Below are 8383 nucleotides of genomic sequence, written 5' to 3'. Positions count from 1 at the left end.
ATTAGACATACAGCAAAATGACATAGGATTTTTAATGGACATAGTCGGAGTGATCATGAACAAGAAACCATTGAAAATGTACTACAACCTCTTAAGGAGCTGTTTAAAAAAAAAAGTATAAAGTATTATCTTATCTTTATTTAACAGTTAAAATATGAGGACATTATGAATATCATAATTTCATTTGAGCTGACTTTGCCTTTCATTTTCTCAAAAACTGTACAGTAATATCTGATGAAATTATACATGGGCATAGTGAGGGTCCTCATGAACAATCCAGTGAAAGTTTGATATTAAGGATTTGTTTTAATCAAATGTCAAATATAGGGAAATTATGAATATCAAAATGTCATTTGAGCTGACTGCCTTTAGTTTTCTCTAAAACTGTACAGTAGAATTACATTACATTTGACATGGAGATATATGGGGTCATCTTGAACAGAACTCCAATGGAAATTTTAGCGAACCAATGAAGGAAATGTTTTTTTTTTTACAGATCAAAGATTATCATTAGGAAATATTATAATTTTCGAACCCTTTTTCAATTAAAGATTATACAGCACTGTAACCAGCTTTTATTATTGTTGTATTTCACTTAATGTACAAAATAACGTTGTTTTTGACTTGTTATATCAAATTGGACAAATTATTGATGAAATATAGGTCTATTTCGGGCCTTTCTGGGCTATCCAAGCACCCGTACCGTAGCACCACGAATAGACAAGCATTACATTTCAAGCGCCGGCTGACGTGACCAACGTTCTGCGGATGACGGCTCACTTGACCGCAGTCATATAGGCATGTAGGCATTTTGGGCTTCTGCCATAGGTGAGTCGTGGATTGCTCAGCCATAGAGCAGCAGTACACCGAAATGTCCAGAAGACACCGCCCCACCGCACAGCGACGCGGCCGCCAGGGTGGAGTTTAAGCAGCAGCACTGCTGAGGCGGATAGGGAGGGGAACCAAGAGACGCTGTCTGGCTTTTCCCCTTGCTCAAAAGCTCGCTCTCTACCCGGAATAATCCCAACACCTTCAACTATTTTGGTTTTCAAAGTCCGAGGGGCCACCGGCGGGAGTGGATTCACGCGCTCAGGTCAGGCTGAATGCTTCTTTTTTTACTTTGAAAAGTTTCCACCATTCTAACACGAAGTCCTTGACGTCAGCATTAGACTCGACGTGGGAGTGAGAAAACTCCCGACAAGTAATTTACGCAGATTAGGCCGCAGTTCAAACTACCGTGTATGTTAAACTAGTTAATGAACATATCGGAAACGACGTGCTGGTAAGTAACAAGCGCCACACAGACAGAGAGCGAAATATGCCCCCCACCCACACGCGCGCACACTGAACTCAACGTCCTGTTGGCTATTGAGGAACATGCAGAGATGTGTTCAAGTTTCCGTAGAGTAAGTCTGGCATTCTGAGAAGTGTTGCTCTGTCAAAGTTCCTAATTTATAAGAGTTTACTGTCTCGAGACCACCTCCACAGTCCGGCTCGGTGCTGACCTACAGCAGCCGCTCCGCTTCATGACCCATGTGACGTGTTCAGACCTGGTCCGGACCTGTATGGCCAGGCTAGCTCGCATGTGACCTTCTGTCGGGTCTTTTAGTTCTGGTCTAACACAGCTGGGCGTGTTAACAGCTAGCAGACAAGCGAGAAAGAAAAAGTAGCCTCCGGGTGTAAATTCTTACACCACTGTGATGTGGTGTGCGACAGAACGGAGGACTTTGCAGATAGACGTGTTTACTCCGAGCAATACACTTGTGTCAGTAGTGGACTAGAAGACAGGTTGGAATGTGGAAACCTGGTCCGGAGGATTGTGTGAGGCCTGATAACAGCTTGTACATGTTGGCACATGATAGGACTGCCTCCGCTGCAAAGGACATTTTCACGGATGTCCATAAACCTATACTGTAATTCCGTGGTCGTTTTTTATTCTAAATGGCATAGCACGCTGTATGTTCACGACCAGAACAGTTGTCATTGAACTGTAATAGTATAGCTACAGTGTAATAGATGGAGATGTGTGTATCAGAAGCCTGAGCTGTCTGTGAAGGTCTGTCAGAGCACAGCCTCTAGTCAAGGCTCACATTCTTTAGTGTCTTACATAATAGTTAAAGTCACTGTTTCCCTACTACTGTGGTGATAAAGTAGTTGTATGCAATAATAGGAGTTCTTACATGAGGCCCACACGCATGTAATGCTGTAATGATCAGTGTTGTTTGAACTTAGAGAAGATTGGACCCGATGGATGAAAATAGTTTCTCTATTCTCAGATGATGTCTGTTCAGACAAACTAAAGAACTAAAACAGTCGTTGATTTGATTTGAAGTATTTTCAGTGTTGAAAGTAGGAAGAAGTATTCTCTGGTTCCAGCCCCCCAATGTGAGCGTCCTGCTTTTCTTCACTTCATGTCTATTTGAAGTGTTGATGTTGTCCAACCCTCTCTGTGGCTTTCTGAGAGCGACTCCACGTTGTATGGAACCGAGAGAGGAAAAATAACGTCTCTCTTGACACAACCATTTCTGTCACTTTTGTGTGATTGCCCCCCCCCCACACCACACCACACCTTACAGCTTCTCACTCTGCCTTCCAGTGTAGCTGTACAAAATAGTTAACACTTTGGATTTCCAACATGCCAGTTGATTATTTAAATGCCCACCGGAGTACTGAACACGTGCATAGAAGACTGTTGCACTGGTGGCAGAGCAGAGGGCTCAGGGTCATCTGGCTCAGGTTTTGCTTCAAGGGGACACGACGTCATAGGACAAGGCGCTGTATTGGCCAGCCACATGCATGCAAGCTTGCAGTCCTGCTAGATGACTGTAACAGTGTAACAGTGTGCAGTGTTTTAGTGTCTGATAAACCTTTAAATGTTACTGTTAGGCACTTTACCTCACAACAGAGTTCCCATTCCGGCGTCTTGGGCTGGAACTGTATTGACCGCGAGAACAATCCGGATCTAATTAGGTGACAATGATCAACTGCACAGTTTATGTTCTCTGTGTTTAATCCAAAGTGCAGGCCACAGCATTGAGTCCTAAGATTGGCAAAAGCGGTGCAGTCGGTCACAGTCAGGAGGACAAAAGGTGTCCATACAGGCAGAGGAGAGCCAGACACACACCATTGGGAAATGAGTTTGATAATCAACCAGTATATTAGTAATGAAATAAGGATAGTCTGTGTTGAGTTGAAGTTAGTTCCCAGTTCCTTCCCCGTACATGCTGCTGTCATATTGTAAATTGTGAAATTGTTGTAAATAGAGTATGAAAACAAAAGAAAGTCGACACAATGGCACCCAATCACTTAAACTTGCACTCACCTGAATCTCATGATTTCTCTCGCTACATTAAATACATGTGAGCTGACTAACAGCTGATTCTTTGTAGATTTATTTTGTAGCTAATAAATCTTACAGAGCAAATCTGTTCCCTGTGAAATCTTTCACAGGGAACCTTTAGATCAGAGGCTGGTCAACCAATCAGGCAGCTGACGTTATCGACATCAGCTTATCGCAGATATTTGTGCTTCAGCGTTTGTTTGTCCCAGCCAATAAATAACAAGCAATGTGTGTAGACAGTTGAAATGTGATATGTGCCAGGTAGTGCTTTAATTTCCCGTATGATATGAATTTGTCACACACCGTCATACCGGTGCACAGCCGAGAAAACTGCTGTCACTCTTCAACAGGCAGCAGCATATATTGTTCGCCTCTAAGAAGGCTACAGACGGAGCTAGTTGTCTTATGTGTATTGAGAGGGACCCCTAGTCATGGTTATAACTTTATAACAATTAATAACCCACAACTAACGCTCTTTAACAGGGCAAAACACCACGACACAACAGTTTGTGACAAATAAACAATTTGTAACACTAATAATTGTACATTTATAAAATTTCACCACCGAACGGCATGCTGGGTAAAGCTCGCCCACTAGCCCGGTAGCACAACAGTCTGTTAACAGCGAGAGGCTCCATCGCTACAGTAACGTTACATTAAAGAACAGAACAGAGCGATGCAGCATGAACAGACAGACCGGAGATGCACCGATAGTCTGTGCCCAAGAGAGGAGCTGGCTCTGCTGTTTGGAAGTGTTTTGGTTTTAAAAAATCCAACGTTTTGAGAGTTTCTCGAGCCACTGTTGTTGCCGGTGGTGGTAACACAAGCAACTTACTCCTTCACCTCAGCAGAAAACATGTGTTGGAATACCAAGAGTGTGGTGACAGCCGTCGGATTCGAGGCCGTCAACCAGTAACGTTAAAGCGAGTGAGACGGTGAAGCCAAAGGGTCAGACATTGCTTGAAGAGGCATTAGCTCGAGGCAGCATATGACAAGAAAAGCAAGCGGTTGAGCGACATTACAAATGCAACAATGACCCATCTATGCAAGGACATGGTCCCACTACAGACAGTCGAGGAAGACGGGTTCAGAGCAATGATTAAAACACTGGATTCACGGTACGTCTGACCGGGGCGACAATACGTCAGCCAAACTGCTATCTACCTGACAGTAGAGTAAGCCACTATGAACCTACGTATATAAAAACAGTCAAGGAAGGTATTAGTTGTTAAAGATGAGTAGAGATGCTCCAATCGATCGGCCGGTGACCGGAATCAGCCATTTGATCAGATTGACCAACCATGTCAGCTGCTTATCAGTCTCAGATGAAGCAAATTATGCTCAGTCAAATTTACACGCATGCTCCGCATGATTGTTTACGTGGCTCATAGGCAAAATAAAAAACTTTCAGAAACTACTTTCGCTGTCGCACAATTAAAGCGTGCCACATCAACGTCGTCGGATGGTGGACATAAATGCAGACATCAATTTTTGTGATCGAAATTGAGTTGCCGCTTATGGAAATGCCCTGAGTAAATTCATGTTCCCCAGGTAAACAGTGATGCAGCGTTTTTGTCCAGGGCTTTTATTGTGAAAGGCAAGAACAGAAGTAGTAGAGCAGTATGCGATGTCACAAACCAGTGAATGAACACAAAGTACTTTGTGAGTCTTTGTGTTGTGGTGTGCTGCTCTGCTCACATGAAATCATCTTTGTGCCACAACTCCTGGATTTCTCTCGAGCGGCTGCTCTCTCTCCTCCGACATTATTCCTTTAGTGCAGTGCATGATGGTATATAGTGCTCGGTTAGTGGTCACCAGTTGTATGCCACATTTCACCATGCGTTGTGAGACACTGTGAGTCCACTATAGGCTATAATAATTCTCACTATACATTCGGACAGCACTACAAAAAGGCAAACTCACCGTATAGTGACCCAGCACCAGTGTTGGCTCTAGATTCAGTGACCTTTTAGCCCCTTTAGCCACAATATTTCTTTAAAGCGTCGAGCAACTTTGTCAGACCATCAGGGAGAAAGCGAGACATATATTCAAACATGTTATATTGTAATTCATTCCCATGTCGCAGTGAGCAGCTCTTCTGCCAACAGCGCGGGGGAAATAGATACAGATTCATAAATAGTTTTGTATTAATACATGGATCATAAAACTCTGAATATATCTCAGATTTGACTCATAAATGGAATCAGCGCAAAAAAAGGAAGCAACTATAACTTTTAGAGATCAAACCTTTTTGCCACCAATACCAATTGCAGATCATTGGTGATCCATATCGCCCGAGTCCGATTGTTTCTGTTGATTGGTTTGGTTGTATCAGCTGGTCTACAACAATACAGACTATTTATTTTCTTTACCGACCCAAAAATCATTTCAACCGCTCTGAAGTCAGTAAACCATCAAAAATTCTAAATGTTCTCCTGTTACCTTGTTAAAGTCATCTATAGTAGTTATTAGCATAATCAACACATATCAATTGATTATATTTGTTTTGATAAAACATCGTCATTAGTATTTGTAGTGATTGTTTAGAGCTCCAATATCTATTTAAGTTGCTTTGAAAACATCTGCTTCAAACAACTGGATTTATTCAAGTTTATCATTTTACATGATAACATTATAATTTACCTTCACAGAATACTCATTTCCACTGAACAGCCTGAACGATCAGCAGTAAAACTATATTTCACCCTATGATGGTTAACTAATTAATCCACGGTTGTTATGCATGAGGATCAACAAGGGTCCGTTCCACCACTATTTAGTGAGCTTTAGTGGCTGCTGATCCACCAGCTCCACACACAGTCAGCCTGTAGAGCAGGAGCTGCGGTGCATTCATGGCCCACTCTCACACCCGTTAAGGAGACCTGCTTTTCATTCCAGTGTGCTGCAGAGAGACTGTGGTGTTTTCACTCAGCCATATTTGGTCAAGACAACATGTGCTGCCACTCCAGCACAAGAAATGATTTGTGTTAGACTCGAGCCAAAGCCTGTGTGCTGTCTGGGGAGTGGAGTAAACCACGAGAGCTCTCCGGTCTCCAGAGATACAAGCAGCTCAGCCTTCATCAGATCAGATCACGCAGTCAGGCGGTTTGGAGAAAATAGATCCATTTTCAAAGAAGTCAGTGGTGTTGATCTTTGACCTGATTATTGTGTGATAGACTGAAGGAGGCCCAGCTAATTACCAAGCTGAAGCTGTGAGATGACATGTGCACTTCTTCGTGAACATTCAGGTTCCCATGAATCCTGCTGATTCATTCCGAGTCAGCACCACTGACATTTGAAGAGCGTTCTGGTTTATTACACAGAAACATTTACAAACACACACGTGCATTGTTTTAAGGTAAGCAGTGGGCTTTCCTCTCATACTGAGGCAGCAGCTGCTTGTCTGCTCACGTGCAAACCCACTCTGTGCTAGGAATGAAACACTGTGCATTGCTGGTGGTATCACATCATTGTACAGTCTGGTGTTCATTGTAAAGGCTCAGAAGACAAGCTACTTCTCTATGATCTTAAACTAACTGTCCCCAGAGTGTCTGCTGAAAGCTGTGTGTTGACAACGGGCTGCATGTCTGACTGTGCTGTTGCAGCTTTCTGGAGAATCGCTCAGAACAAGTCGACACTGAACACTGAGCTTCCTCTGGTCCTCAGCAACACACCTCACACGACATGTCGAGTCACACACTCAAGTCACACTAAAGGGGCCCAAACAGCTTTAGATGTACTATGATGTTTAGATATGACCAATATGGATTATGTTACTATTCTGACTCAATGTTCTCTGGAATAACTTGCCAGCCCTGACAAGACTACACTGTGAACAACACGTGTTGAAGTTCTGTTTGGCTAAATAAAGAGCTAACAGCAAATATGCGGAGGTTCCATTCAGTTCCATTATGGTGCGTTCAAGCTCCAAAAAGTGCAATGAGTATTAGGTGAGGGTATATTACAACGTCATCATGATGTCTTCAAATGTAACCTTGTAAAATGTAGTTTCTGGTGATAAACTTGAATAAATCCAGTAGTTTGAAGGAGAGGTTTTCACAGCAATATTAAAGAGATATTAAAGAGAATTATGAGCCGTTTAACTTCCTAATTTAGTGTTATAATACATCATCAAAACTACAAATGACGAGATGTATTTTCTTTTTAATCAAAGCTAGGATCTCAAGACAAATACAATCACTTATTTCCTCATCTTTAAATTGTCTGTTTTTATGCAGATAACCACAATAGATGACAGTAACAACGTTAAAAGATGACGTTTAGAATTTGACATTACTTTTGTCCAATTGTGTAAATCTCAGTGTGTTTGACTTATTAATTAATAGGCCTATATGGGGTTAGTAGAACACCTGAGCCTTCAGCCTCTGTATGGAGCTGAAGACGCTTCATGTCAAGCCCTGCTGTGTACTTCTACTTCAAAACAAAAGCTTGTCGTACCACATTTACCAGACAGAGAAATAAGAGAAGATAGAACAATTCAAATATCATGCATTATTATTCATGAAACGATCCAGAATAGTATTAGCATTCAAAGGTCCAGCTTGATCAGACGTTAAGTAAATGAAGTACATTGTTCTGATAATTCCTCTTTTTCACTCTTCACTTGAAGTGAACATTTCAATGCAGAACCTTTACTGTGCGGTATTAATAGTTTTACTATGATATATAATAGTTTCACTTCAGAGTTAAAGTTAGTATCAAGTCTAACAATCACAGCTGCTCACAGGCTCTCTGGTGAAACACTCCGCTGTGATTCTGCTCCTGTTCACTCCAGCAGAGGGAACAGGAGTTTGGGTTTAACATTTATCCAGCATCCATGTGACCGTAGCAGACTTTGTCCAGCATCCAGCAGCAACAGGAAGTGCAGTGAATGTAAGTCAGGCCTGCTGCGGACGACATGCTGGGATTCCTCAAAGTCTCTTAATTGCATCCACGTTTCCTTCACTTGCGTTTTGCACAAGGAAACCATGTGAGGACAGAGGAAACGAGGAAATATGTTTTAGAGAAATAAGACCTCCTTTC

At 42.2% G+C, this 8383-nt stretch overlaps 1 protein-coding gene across 1 annotated transcript in view; it reads left to right on the top strand.

Annotated features, from left to right (window-relative positions):
* Positions 1-952: 952 nt before the first annotated feature.
* Positions 953-8383, top strand: part of LOC306792364 (talin-1-like) — a gene marked incomplete at its 3' end in the record, with an annotated part of 31548 nt that continues 24117 nt past the window's right edge. The window contains exon 1 of the mRNA XM_079289435.1: positions 953-1093. The remainder of the gene's footprint in view (positions 1094-8383) is intronic.

The sequence above is a fragment of the Melanostigma gelatinosum genome, assembly GCF_949748355.1.
Source record: "Melanostigma gelatinosum genome assembly, chromosome: 18".
Taxonomy (NCBI): Eukaryota; Metazoa; Chordata; class Actinopteri; order Perciformes; family Zoarcidae; genus Melanostigma; species Melanostigma gelatinosum.
Note: the sequence above shows the minus strand (reverse complement) of the source record. Positions and strands in the feature narration are given on the sequence as shown.